The following is a 14,889-nucleotide window of genomic DNA, read 5'->3' on the forward strand; positions in this document are numbered from 1 at the left end:
GCCTGAGAACAGCTCCCAGCTCCGCCCGCAGCCCTTGTGCCAAGTCACAGAGTCATGCTTGTTCTACCTGCTTGGTGACACCACCCCCCTCACTAGACCTGAAGACAACCTCTGCCGGGCCACTTCGCGGAGACCTTCTGCCCCTTGGCTGTCCCCCTTGTGCTCATAACTAACACTCACTCCACTGTGCACCTGCTCAAGAACCATCTGTGGCTCCCTACTGCCTGCAGGATCACACTGTCACTCCTCAGCCTGCCTTTCTGGCGATATCTCTTGCCACTGTCTCTCATGTATTTGTGAGAACTTTGATTTGCTCACCACTCTCTCCACACATTTGCTCAGGCTGTTCTCACAGCCCAGAATGCCTTCACCACACTCACTTCCCTAGCAAACTCCTATTCATTCTTCAAAACCCATCACCTCCAGAGAGCCCTTCTCAATACCCACCACCACCCATCCAAGACCTACTCCTCATGATTCTCACAGGTCATATACGTTCTGCTCTTACATTTGTGTAAGTGTCTTAGAACCCAGTGATCCCTATGCAAATGCTAGCTATTCTTGACCACCCAGCAGTACATGAACCAAGAAATTCCAAATGTTCAAGCTGAATTTAGAAAAGGCAGAGCAACCAGAGATCAAATTGCCAACATCTGCTGGATTATGGAAAAAGCAAGAGAATGCCAGAAAAACATCTACTTCATTGACTATGCCAAAGCCTTTTACTCTGTGGATCACAACAAACTGTGGAAAATTTTTAAGCAGACAGGAATACCAGACCACCTTACCTGCCTCCTGAGAAATCTGTATGCAGGTCAAGAAGCAAGTTAGAACTGGACATGGAACAATGGACTGGTTCCAAATTAGGAAAGGAGTACATTAAGGCTGCTTATTTAACTTATATGCAGAGTACATCATGTGAAATGCCAGGCTGGATGAAGCACAAGATGGAATCAAAACTGCCAGGAGAAAAGAATGCATTTGAATCAGTTCTGATGAGGTGGATGAAAGAAATAAAGTGAAAAGTGAAGTCGCTTAGTCGTGTCCAACTCTTTGCAACCCTGTGGACTGTAGCCTACCAGGCTCCTCCGCACCGTGGGATTCTCCAGGCAAGAATACTGGAGTGGGTTGCCGTTTCCTTCTCCAGGAGATCTTCCCAACCCAGGGATGGAACCCAGGGATCAAACCCGGACCTCCCGCATTGGAGGCAGACACTTTAACCTCTGAGCCACCAGGGAAGCCCTAATGAGGTGGATGGAACCGGAGCCTATTATACAGACTGAAGTAAGTCAGAAAGAAAAACACCAATACAGTATATTAACGCATATATATGGAATTTAGAAAGATGGTAATGATGAGCCTATATGTGAGACAGCAAGAGAGACACAGACATAAAGAACAGACTTTTGGGCTCTGTGGGAGAAGGTGAGGGTGGGATGATTTGAGAGAATAGCATTGAAAAATGTATATTATCATATGTAAAATAGATCGCCGGTCCAGGTTCGAGGCATGAGACAGGGTGCTTAGGGCTGGTGCTCTGGGACAACCCTGAGGGATGGGATGGGGAGGGAGGGGGAGGGGGGTTCAGGATGGGGACACATGTACACCCACGGCTGATTCATGTCAATGTGTGGCAAAAACCACCACAATACTGTAAAGTAATTAGCCTCCAATTAAAATTAATTAATCAAAAAAAAAAGATTGCCAGAAGAAATATCAATAACCTCGGATAAGCAGATGACACCACCCTTATGGCAGAAAGTGAAGAGGAACTAAAGAGCCTCTTGATGAAAGTGAAAGAGGAGAGTGAAATAACTGGCTTAAAACTCAACATCAGAAAACTAACATCATGACATCCGGTATAATCACTTCATAGCAAATAGATGGGGAAACAGTGGAAACAGTGTCTGAATTTATTTTGGGGGGCTCTAAAATCACTGCAGATGGTGATTGCAGCCATGAAATTAAAAGATGCTTACTGCTTGGAAGGAAAGTTATGACCAACTTAGACAGCATATTAAAAAGCAGAGACATTACTGACAAAAGTCCACATAGTCAAAGCTATGGTTTTTCCAGTAGTCATGAACAGATATGAGAGTTGGACCATAAAGAAAACTGAGCACCAAAGAATTGATGTTTTTGAACTGTGGTGTTGGAGAAGATTCTTGAGAGTCTCTTGGACTGCAAAGAGATCAAACCAGTCAATTCTAAAGGAAATCAGTTCTGAATATTCATTGGAAGGACTGATGCTGAAGCTGAAACTCTAATACTTTGGCCACCTGATGCAAAGAACCGACTCATTGGAAAAGACCTGATGCCAGGAAAGACTGAAGGCAAGAGGAGAAGCGGATGACAGAGGATGAGATGGTTGGATGGCATCACCGATGGGCGTGAGTTTGAGCAAGCTCCAGGAGTTGGTGATGGCCAGGGAAGCCTGGCATGCTGCAGTCCATGGGGTCACAAAGAGTCGGACATAACTGAGCTACTGAACTGAACCAAATTTTCCCAGCAGTTTCCCGGGTTTTTCTTATAGTCTCTGTATACTCTAGACATTAAGCCCTGGTCCAATTAGATGTTGAAAGTATACTCTTTTCATTTATCACTTGCCTGTTAAATTTGTCTGTGACGTAGATTTCAGAATTATCAGATAAAGCAATTAAAATAACTATGATTCAATACTCTTAAGATCGTTAGGGAAAAAAAAGTAGACAACATGCAATAATCAATAACTATTGTAAGCAGAAAGATGGAAACTCTTAAGAAAAAATCAAAAGGAAATGCTAGAAATCAGAAACACTATAAAAGAAATGAAGAATGCCCTTGACAGACTCATCAAGTGGACTGGCTGTGGCCAAGATAAGAATCAGTGAGCTTGGAAAACATGTCAAAAGAACTTCCCAAATTGAAATGCAAAAAGGAAAATGGAAAAAAGAGAACAGAACATCCAAGAACTGTGAAACGGTTTCAAAAGATGAAGCATGCCCATCACTGTGACACCACAAGAAGAATAGAGAATGGAGAAAAAGCATTTGAAGTAATAATGGCTGGGAACTTTCCAAAATGAATGACAGATAGCAAACCACAGATCTAAGAAGCTCAGAAAACACCAAGGAGGAAAAGTATTTCAAAAACTACACCTACACATTTCATATTCAAGCTAGAGAAAAAGAGGAAATTTTGGAAGAAGCAAGAGGTAAAAGACACCTTATCTAGAGAGGAAAAAGGATTAGAAGTACATCAGACTTCCCTTCAGAAAGCAAGCAAGAAGAGTGAAATGGAATATTTAAATGTTCAAAGAAAAAGCCCACCGACCTGTAACTCTATCTCCAGCAAAATTATCCTTCAAAAATGAAGGAGCGGGACTTCCTTGGTGCGCTGGTGGTTAAGACCCTGTGCTTCCACTGCAGGGGGTGCAGGTTCGATCCCTGGTTGGAGAACTAAGATCCCACAGGCAGCAGGATGTACCCCCTCCCAAAACGAAAGAGAAACAAAAACTTTCTCAGACAAATCAAAACGGAAGGAATTCATCCCCAGACCTGCCTTGCAAAAAAAAAAAATGTTTTAAAAAGTTCTTCAAAAAGAAGGAAAAAAATATATAGGTCAGAAACTTGAAATGGCATTCTCTTTAAAAAAGGAAAAGTATCAGAGGAGGATTTTTAAAAGGTAAAATAAAATATTTTATTTTTCTTATTCTTAGTTAAGCTGATGGATAAATGTTTATTTAAAGTAATGATCCTAATAACACATTTTGTGTTAATAGCTTATGAATAAGTGAAATTAATGCCAGATAATTTAAAAGCTATAGGAGGGAGAAATTGGGAATACTCCATTATAAGGTAATTTTACTACATGTGACAAAGTATGTTATTTGAACACGGACTTAAATTAGTTATAAATGGAAATTCCAAACTCTAGGGGAACCCCAAAAATGTTTTAAAAGCATAATTGACATGCTTAAGAAAGGAGAGAAAATGGAACAATTAAAAACGCTCAGTTAAGGGGCTTCCGTGGTAGCTCAGTGGTAAAGAATCCACCTGCCAATGCAGGATACACGGGTTCAATCCCCCATCTGGGGAGACGCCACACACCACCAAGCAACTAAGCCCAGAAACCACAACTACTAAAGCCCAGGTGTCCCAGAGCCTATGCTATCAAACAAGAGAAGCCACTGCAAAGAGAAGCCTGCACCCAGCATCTAGAGCGTAGCCCCTGCCTGCTGCAACTAGAGAAAAGCCCACGCAGCAACAAAGACCCAGCACAGTCAGAAATAAATATAAACAAATAAAAATGCTTTTTAAAAAGGCTCAGTTAAAACCAGAGAAGGCAGAAAAAGAGGGGAAGAAAAAGAAAGACCAAGTACAAAGAAGAAAAACACTTACAAATATGGTAGATATTAATCCAACTCTATCAATATTCACTTTAAATATGAATAATCTAAATATACCAATTAAAGAGTAGATTAAAGAAATAAGGCCCAACTGTTTGATATCAACAAGAAAAAACCCATTTTCAATATGATGACACATACAGACTAAAAGCAAAGGAACAGAGAAAGATATACTGGGCTAATACAAATTTTAAAAAAGCTAAATAGCTTTACTAATTTCAGACAAAGCAGACTTCAGAGCAAGGAAATTTATCAGTGATAAAAAGAGACATTACATAATAGTAAAGGGATCAACTCTTCAAAAAGATATAATAATCCTTATTGTGTATGCACCTACCAATAGGACATCAAAATGCATAAAGCAGAACTACACGGAGAAACACACAAGTCTGCTATTATAGTTGGAGCATTCAGCACCACTCTTCGAGTAATTGATAGATAAAGCAGACAGAAGATCAGTTAGGCATATAGTTGACATGAACAGCACTATCAGTCAACTTGATCTAATTGACATTTCTAGAATATGCCAACAATAGAATACACACATTGCAAGCTCACATGAAACACTCACCAAAACAGACCACATTCAGGACCATAAAACACACCTTAACACATTTTAAAGAATGGAAGTCATTTTGGTGGAAATAAAGAAATCTTACCACCAAAATGAAGGAATGCATTGAAGGCTGATAGTAGTAATTTTCAGATTTATAAAATGGCTGCCCAGTTCTGTTGGCAGGAGATATGCACTGAATACCCAGATTTTCTTCCTATTTGTTTTTCATGTACAAATGCCAACTAAAAGAGGGAAAGACAAGACAGAAACCATGACCTCTGCTCTGCCCTCTAGGACTGTAGCATCCTGAAGGATCCCCCAAATTAAAATCTAAGAATGATGATTTTATAGACATCCTAATATCCAAGGCATACAGGGAAACTACAACCTAATTAGGAACGGACTAAACAACTCTTGACCTTTCTGGAGGATGGCTAGGAAGAATAAAGTATCTAAAGTAAAAAACAATAAAAATGATATGATCATATGGTAAAAAAAAAAATAAAAAATAAAGAATGGAAGTCATAAATGTTTCATCTCATGCCACAGTGGCATTAAATAAGAAATCAACAATAGAAAGATACCTGGAAAGTCCAAAAATATTTGGAGATTAAACAACACAGGAGTCTAAATAACACAGGGGTCAAGGAAGATGTCTCAAGAGACACTTTTAAATACTTTTAACTAAATGAAAATAAAAACACAACTTCCAAATGTTGTGGGATGCAGTGAAAGTAATGCTTAGAGAGAAGTATACAGCATTAAATGCAAGCATTATAAAAGAAACATCTAACATGTACATGGATGGCCAAGGCCCTTTGCTGTCCACCTGAACCTATGACAACATTGTTAATCACCTATATCCCAACACAAAATAAAAAGGTTAAAACATGCATATAAATATTTAATTTTTTAAACATTTTTAAAAGAAACACCTAAAATCAGTAATTTGAGCACTCATCTTAGGAAGCTTTAGAAAGAAGAGCAATTTAAGCCTAAAACAAGCACAAGAAAAGAAATAACAAATTAGAGCAGAACTCAATGGAATCAAAAACAGGAAAATAGTAGAGACAATCAGCAACAAGAAAGCTGGTTCTTTAGAAAGATCAATAAAATTAATAAACCCTCTAGCAGAGCTAACCAAGAAAAGAAGACAGAAAACACAAACTACTAATATCAGAAATGAAAGAGAGTTAATCACAACTGGTTCATGGACATTAAAAGAATAAGGATAATACAGGAATACTAGAAGAACTCTGTATCCACAAATATGACAACTTAGATAAAATGGACCAATTTCTCGAAAGACACGTCTCCCAAAATTCACACAAGGAGAATGTTTTTTTGTTTTCGTCCAAGTCTTTGTGTCCAAGTCTTTGCGACCCCATGAACTGTAGCCCACCAGGCTCCTCTGTCCACCCTAAGGAGAACAAGATCACCTAAACCAGCCTATTCTTATTTGTCAGTTATATCGCAATCAAGTTGGAAAAATGAAATTAGTCTATTCTATAGACATGCCTATTGAAGAAATTGAATCAGTAATTAATGATCCTCCAAAGAAGAAAGCACCAGACCCAGAGGATTTCACTGATGAATTCTATCAAACATGTAAGGAAGGAATGATACCAATTCTGTATGGTCTCTTCCAGAAAACGGAAGCAGAGGGAATACGTCCTAATTCACCCATGAGGCCAGGATTATCCTAATTCTAAAATCAAATAAAAATATTATAAGAATGGAAAACAACAGAATGTGTCTCATGAAAGTAAAGTTAATTGTAAAAGATCATCAAATGAATCCAATAATACATAAAAGAATGAAATACTAAGGGTGTGAGTGCTCAATCGCTTCAGCCATGTCCAACTGTTTGAGACCCATAGACTGTAGCACGCCAGGTTCCTCTGTCCATGGGATTCTCCAGGCATGAATACTGGAGTGGTTTTCCATGTCCTCCTCCAGAGGATCTTCCTGACCCAGGGATCAAATCCACACCTCCTGTGTCTCCTGCACTGAGGAGGACTCTTTACCACTTGAGCCACCGGGGAAGCCCATATACCACGATCAAGTGGTATTTACTGTAGGTATGCAATACTGGTTCAGCTAATTGAAATCAACTGAAGTTGAAAATCAGTTAATGTAATCCATCACATCAACAGGGTAAAGAAGAAAAATTATATGACCACGTTAATTAATGCAGAAAAAGCATCTGAAAAAATCCAACACTCATGGTGATTTTTAAAAATTCTCAACAAACTAGGAATAGAGAGGAGCTTCAACTTGTTAATGTGCATTTACCGAAAACAAAAAAAGTTAGCATCATACTTAAGAGTGAGAAACTAATGCTTTCTCTCTAAGATTAAGAACTAGGCAAGAATTTCCCTCTCACTACACCTATTCAACATCATACTGGCAGTTTCAGCTATTGCTCTAAGAAAAGGAAAGTACAATGTATAGACTGTGAAGGAAGAAATAAAACTGTCTTTGTTCATAGTTGACATGACTATCTATAATATAAAGAAAACCCCAAAGAATTCAGACACGCACACACACACACACACACCTGGAACTATAAATAAGTATAGCAAGGTCAAAGGATACAATTTTAAAATACAAGTCATTTGCTTCCCTTAGGAAAGCATAAACAATTGAAATTTTTTTTTAATTTGGATGAGCATGTGTTAATTTTTAATATTCATTTTTATTTATTTGTGTGGGTGTGCATGTTCACTCAGTCCTGTCTGATTCTTAGACCCCATGGACGACAGCCCACAAGGCTCCCCTGTCCATGGAATTTTCCAGGCAAGAATACTGGAGCTGGTTGCCAACACCTTCTCCAGCGGGTCTTCTCGACCAAGGGATCAAATCCAAATCTCTTGTGTCCCCTGCATTGGCAGGCAGGTTCTTTACCAGCTGAGCCACCAGGAAGCCTAGGATTTATTTATCTATTTGGCCGCACTGTGTCTTAGTTGTGGCACACAGGACCTTCCATCTTCATGTGGCATGTGGGTTCTTTTAATTGTGGCATGTGGGATCTAGTTCCCTGAGCAGGGATCAAATCCAGGCCCGCTGCATTGGCAATGCAGAGTCTCAGCCACTGGACCATCAGGGAAGTTCCAGCGATTGGAACTTGAAATTAAAAACACAACATCATTTACAACGGCACCAAAAAATGAAACACCTAGGCATAAATCTAAAAAAACATATTCAGGATCTATATATGCAGAAAACTATAGAACTCTGATGAAGTGATCTAGGGATATCTAAATAAATGGTGGCTATTCTGTGTTAAACAATTACTTCTAACTACTCAGTATTTGGGGATGTTCAGTTCAGTTCAGTCGCTCAGTCATGTCCGACTCTTCACAACCCCATGGACCACAGCACACCAGGCCTCCCTGTCCATCACCAACACCCGGAGTTTACTCAAATTCATCCCCATTGAGTCAGTGATGCCATCCAACCATCTCATCCTCTATTGTCCCCTTCTCCTCCTGCCTTCAATCCTTCCCAGGATCAGGGTCTTTTCCAGTGAGTCAGTTCTTTGCATCAGGTGGCCAAAGTATTGGAGTTTCAGCTTCAGCATCAGTCCTTCCGATGAATATTCAGGACTGATTTCCTTTAGGATTGACTGCTTGTTAATTCTTCCCAACTTTATCTACTGAATCTGCACAATCCAAATCAAAATCCTAGCAAGCTACTATGTAGATACTGAAAAAAGGATTCTAAAGTGTATATGAAAACATACCACAATGGAAAAAAATGTGAAAAAGAACATGCATGTATATGCATAACTAAATCACTTTGCCATACACCAGAAACTAACATAACATTATAAATCAGCTATACTTCAATTACAAAATAAATAGAAAATTTGAATAAAGCTTACATGAAAACACAAGGCCCAGAATGGCCAAAGCATTGCTGAAGAAGAGCGAAGTTGGAGGACAGATACTACCCGACATCAAGACATGCTCTAAAGCTACATAATCAAGACAGCCTGGTATGGTCAAAGAACAAACACGTCAGTACAACAGAATAGAGAGAATGGAAACGGACTCACACAAATACAGTCAACTGACTTTTGACAGAGGAGCAAAGGCAATACAATGGAAAAAGTTTACTCTTTCATCAAATGATGCTAGAACAACTCAACAGTCACATACTTTCTAAAAAAGAAAGAAACTAGAAATAGACTTTACACCTTTCATGAAAATTAACTAAAAATGTACTCTTGATACGATGTGATGAGAATGGCAGTTCATCTCTAGTTTTCCTCCCCAAACTGGTAAATCCAGTATAATCTTCAGGAAGACATCAGAAAAATCTCATTCTACAAAATACCTAACCAGTTCTCCTCAAAAATAGGTAGGTAGGAAGTTAGACATGAGCAAGGAGGCAAGGCCTGGCTGAAAGGGATGCAAGCAGATCTCTAAACTCCATCCCAGACAGCAGAGTTCACAGATATGCTACAAATAGCCACAGAGGCGTTTCCACTCCTGAACATGCCCTAGGCACACAATGGATACAAAATGACCACAGGGGCTTCCCCAAGAAACCTTAGGCAGTTAGGCAGTTAGCAGTCTATTAAGGGCTCATAAATATTCTACATCTAATTATAACAGACGGAATTATGGGAAGACATAAACAACACAACGTGCTGTTATATAACATAGTTGTCAATCAGCCTTGAGCATATGCTCCTTTGCATTCCCTTTCATTGACTGGTGGTGGGTGCAAGCCCTCCTTTGCACTGACCATAACCAGTGAAAGAGACTGGATATATAAAAGGGGGAGGCCAAGAGCTGGCTATGAAGGATGAGCAAGATTCCATCAAGACTAATAAAAGATCTATTTGCTTGAGCTGAATGGAGCTATAACTCGTCTGTTGTCCTGCACATTTTGGTCCACTGTTCCAAGCTTTTGTTGCAACGAGATAAAAACCAAGGAAGAGAAATAAACTAACCTGCTAATAGCAAGATCATCAAAAATAAGGCAAGTCTGAGAAACTCTCACAACCAAGAAGATACTCAGGAGACATGAAAAATAGGTGGGACAAGATCCTGGAACAGAAAGAGACATTGGGTAAAAACTAATGATGTCTGAATGAACCATAGTCATTAGTTAATAATGATGTAAAAATATTGTCTCATTAATTAAAACAGAATAAAAGAGAAAACAGTGAGTAACCTCAAACTTACTTATTCTAGATTAATAGAAATTATCCACTCTGAAGAAGAGAAAGAAATAGGATTGAAAAGAAATGAGTTCTTCATGGGGTGATTATCAAAAGGCCAAATCTTAAGTGTAATTGAAGTCACAAAAAGAGAAGGTAAACAAAATGAGGAAGAAAAAATAAAAAACACTCAAGATTTTCCAAATGTAGTGAAAGGCAGAAATTTAACGATTCAAGAAGCTCAGCAGATCACAGGCAGGAGGAAAAAAAAAGGGGGGGCAGGGGCTCAAGCACATGATAGCAGAATTGCTGAAAACAAAAAACAGAGGAGAAAAATCATAAAAGACCAGAAGAAACCACCATTACATACAATAGAACAACAATTCAAATGATCACTGGTTTCGCATCAGAAAATATGGAGATGAGAAGACAGTAGAATAACACTTACAAAATGCTGAAAGAAGAAACTTCCAACTCAGAACTCAGATACAAATCCAAATAAAATATTCTTTTATATCATAGGTGAAATAAGAACATTTTCAGATCAAAGAAAACTAAGAGAATTCATACTTTACACACCTGTACTGCAAGAGATCCTAAAAGAAGTTCTTCAGGCTGAAGGGAAATGATACAAAATGGAAACTCAGATCTTCAGGAGGAAATAAAGAGCCTCAAGAAATTACACATTTGTTGTTGTTCAGTTGCTAAGTCATGTCCGACTCTTTGTGACCCCATGGGCTGTAGCACACCTGACTCCTCTGTCCTCCACTATTTCCCAGAGTTTGCTCAAATTCATGTTCACTGAGTTGGTGATGCCATCCAACCATCTCATCCTCTGTCATCCCCTTCACCTTTTGCCTTCAATCTTTCCCAGCAACAGGGTCTTTGCCAGTGAGCTCTTCACATCAGGTGGCCCAAGTACTGAACTTTCAGCTTCAGCATCAGTCCTTCCAATGAATATTCAGGGCTGATCTCCTTTAGGATGGACCGGTTGGATCTCCTTGCAGTCCAAGAGACTCTCAAGAGTCTTCTCCAACACCACAGTTCAAAAGCATCAATTCTTCAGCGCTCAGCCTTCTTTATGGTCCAACTCTCACATCCATACATGACTACTGGAAAAACCACAGCTTTGACTAGATGGACCTTTGTTAGCAAAGTGATGTCTCTGCTTTTCAATACCTGTCTACGTTGGTCATAGCTCTTCTTTCAAAGAGCAAGTGTCTTTTAATTTCATGGCTGCAGTCACCCTCTGCAGTGACTTAGAGCCCAAGAAAAGGAAACCTGTCACTGCTTCTACTTTTTCCCCTTCTATTTGCCATGAAGTGATAGGACCAGATGCCATGACCCTGGTTTTTTAATGCTGAGTTTTAAGTCAGCTTTTTCACTCTCCTCTTTCACACTCATCAAGAGATTCTTTAGTTCCTCTTCACTTCCTGCCATTAGAGAAATTTCACCAAAAGATGATATATATTTACCAGAAATGATACATGTCTAGTAAATGTTTTTTAAATCCTTTGACTATTTTAGAAGTAGTTGCGACGTTTGAAAGCAAATCCCACTTTCTTGTGGGGTTTACAACATTTGTTGACATATTACGTGCAACAACTATAACATAAAGGATAGGGTGGTGATGGTGGACATATATGGTTGCAAGATTTCTAGGTTTTAAATGATGTGATAAACTATTTATTCTAAGTAAACTGTGAAAAGTTAAGAATGTATATTTTACCACATAGAGCAACTATTAAATATTTTAAAATGTAAGAAGGCATAATTAAAAATGCCAATAGATAAAATAAATCTCCAAGACCAGGGGTTTTACTAGCAATAATTAGGACCAGTTCACAGAGATAAAAGGATTAATTCATTAGGAAGACATAACAAACATAACTGTGTATTCATATAATAATACAACTTCAAATATATAAATCAAAAGATGACAGAATTAAAATAAGTAGACAACTCTTTAATTTCATTAGATATTTTAAGTCCACTCTCTCAGTAACCGATAGAATAATGTTGTTGTTCAGTTGGTAAGTCATGTCCAACTCTTTGTGACCCCGTGGACTGCAGCATGCCTGGCTTAACTGTCCTTCACTATCTCCTAGAATTCACTCAACTCATGTCCAGTTCATACATAAATGACATAGATGATTTGAAAGGTACTATCAACCACCTTGACCTAACTGATATTTATGGATTACTACATCCAACCACTACAGAGTTTACATTCTTTTCAAGAGCATTCACCAAGGTAGACTATATCAGTTCAGTTCAGTTCAGTCACTCAGTCGTGTCCGACTCTTTGCAACCCCATGAACTGCAGCACACCAGGCCTCCCTGTCCATTACCAACTCCCAGAGTCCACCCAAACCCATGTCCATTGAGTCGGTGATGCCATACAACAGTCTTATCCTCTGACATCCCCTTCTCCTCCTGCCCTCAATCTTTCCCAGCATCAGGGTCTTTTCCAATGAGTCAGCTCTCCGCATCAGGTGGCCAAAGCATTGGAGTTTCAGCTTCAGCATCAGTCCTTCCAATGAACACCCAGGACTGATCTCCTTTAGGATGGACTGCTTGGATCTCCTTGTGGTCCAAGGGACTCTCAAGAGTCTTCTCCAACATCATAGTCCAAAAGCATCAATTCTTTGGCGCTCAGCTTTCTTCACAGTCCAACTCTCACATCCATACATGACCACTGGAAAAACCATAGCCTTGAATAGACAGACCTAACAAAGTAATGCCTCTGCTTTTTAATATGCTGTCTAGGTTGGTCATAACTTTCCTTCCAAGGAGTAAGCATTTTTTAATTTCATGGCTTCAATCACCATCTGCAGTGATTTTGAAGCCCAGAAAAATAAAGTCAGCGTTGCTTCCACTGTCTCCCCATCTATTTGCCATGAAGTGATGGGACCAGATGCCATGAACTTAGTTTTCTGAATACTGAGCTTTAAGCCAACTTTTTCACTCTCCTCTTTTACTTTCATCAAGAGTCTCTTTAGTTCTTCTTCACTTTCTGCCATAAGGGTGGTGTCATCTGCATATCTGAGGTTATTGATATTTCGCCCAGTAATCTTGATTCCAGCTTGTGCTTCTTCCAGCGCAGCATTTCTCATGATGTACTCTGCATATAAGTTAAATAAGCAGGGTGACAATATACAGCCTTGACACACTCCTTTTCCTATTTGGAACTAGTCTGTTGTTCCATGTCCAGTTCTAACTGTTGCTTCCTGACCTGCATACAGGTTTCTCAAGAGGCAGGTCAGGTGGTCTGGTATGCCCATCTCTTTCAGAATTTTCCACAGTTTGTTGGGATTCACACAGTCAAAGGTTTTGGCATAGTCAATAAAGCAGAAATAGATGTTTTTCTGGAACTCTCTTGCTTTTTTGATGATCCAGAGGATGTTGGCAATTTGATCTCTGGATCCTCTGCCTATTCTAAAACCAGCTTGAATATCTGGAAGTTCACGATTCATGTATTGCTGAAGCCTGGCTTGGAGAATTTTGAGCATTACTTTACTAGCGTGTGAGATGAGTACAATTGTGCGGTAGTTTGAGCATTCTTTGGCATTGACTTTCTCTGGGATTGGAATGAAAACTGACCTTTTCCAGTCCTGTGGTCACTGCTGAGTTTTCCAAATTTGCTGGCATATTGAGTGCAGCACTTTCACAGCATCATCTTTTAGGATTTGAAATAGCTCAACTGGAATTCCATCACCTCCTCTAGCTTTGTTCATAGTGATGCTTCCTAAGGCCCACTTGACTTCACAGGATGTCTGGCTTCCTAAGGCCCACTTGACTTCACAGGATGTCTGGCTCTAGGTGAGTGATCACACCATCGTGATAATCTGGGCCATGAAGATCTTTTTTGTATAGTTCTGTGTATTCTTGCCACCTCTTCTTAATATCTTCTGCTTCTGTTAGGTCTCTACCATTTCTGTCCTTTATTGAGCCCATCTTTGCATGAAATGTTCCCTTGGTATCTCTAATTTTCTTGAAGAGATCTCTAGTCTTTCCCATTCTAGTGTTTTCCTCTATTTCTTTGCATTGATCACTGAGGAAGGCTTTCTTGTCTCTCTTGCTATTCTTTAGAATTCTGCATTCAAATGGGAATATCTTTCCTTTTCTCCTTTGCTTTTCACTTCCCTTGTTTTCACAGCTATTTGTAAAGCCTCCTCAGACAAAAAAAGCCATTTTGCTTTTTTGTGTTTCTTTTTCTTGGGGATGGTCTTGATCACTGCCTCTTGTACAATGTCACGAACCTCTGTCCATAGTTCATCAGGCACTCTAACAGATCTAGTCCCTTAAATCTATTTTTCACTTTCACTGTATAGTCATAAGGGATTTGATTTATATCATACCCAAATGCTCTAGTGGTTTTCCTTACTTTCTTCAATTTAAGTCTGAATTTGGCAATAAGAAGTTCATGATCTGAGCCACAGTCAGCTCCCGGTCTTGTTTTTGCTAACTGTATAGAGCGTCTCCATCTTTGGCTACAATCTGATTTCAGAGTCAACCATCTGGTGATGTCCATGTGTAGAGTCTTCTCTTGTGTTGTTGGAAGAGGGTGTTTGCTATGACCAGTGCGTTCTCTTGGCAGAACTCTATTAGCCTTTGCCCTGCTTCATTCTGTACTCCAAGGCCAAATTTGGCTGTTACTCCAGGTGTTTCCTGACTTCCTACTTCTGCATTCCAGTCATGGTGGAGATATCTGACAGAATGTGATCCACTGGAGAAGGGAATGGCAAACCACTTTAGTATTCTTGCCTTGAG

Source organism: Dama dama, chromosome 13 (assembly GCF_033118175.1).
Source record: "Dama dama isolate Ldn47 chromosome 13, ASM3311817v1, whole genome shotgun sequence".
Lineage (NCBI taxonomy): Eukaryota > Metazoa > Chordata > Mammalia > Artiodactyla > Cervidae > Dama > Dama dama.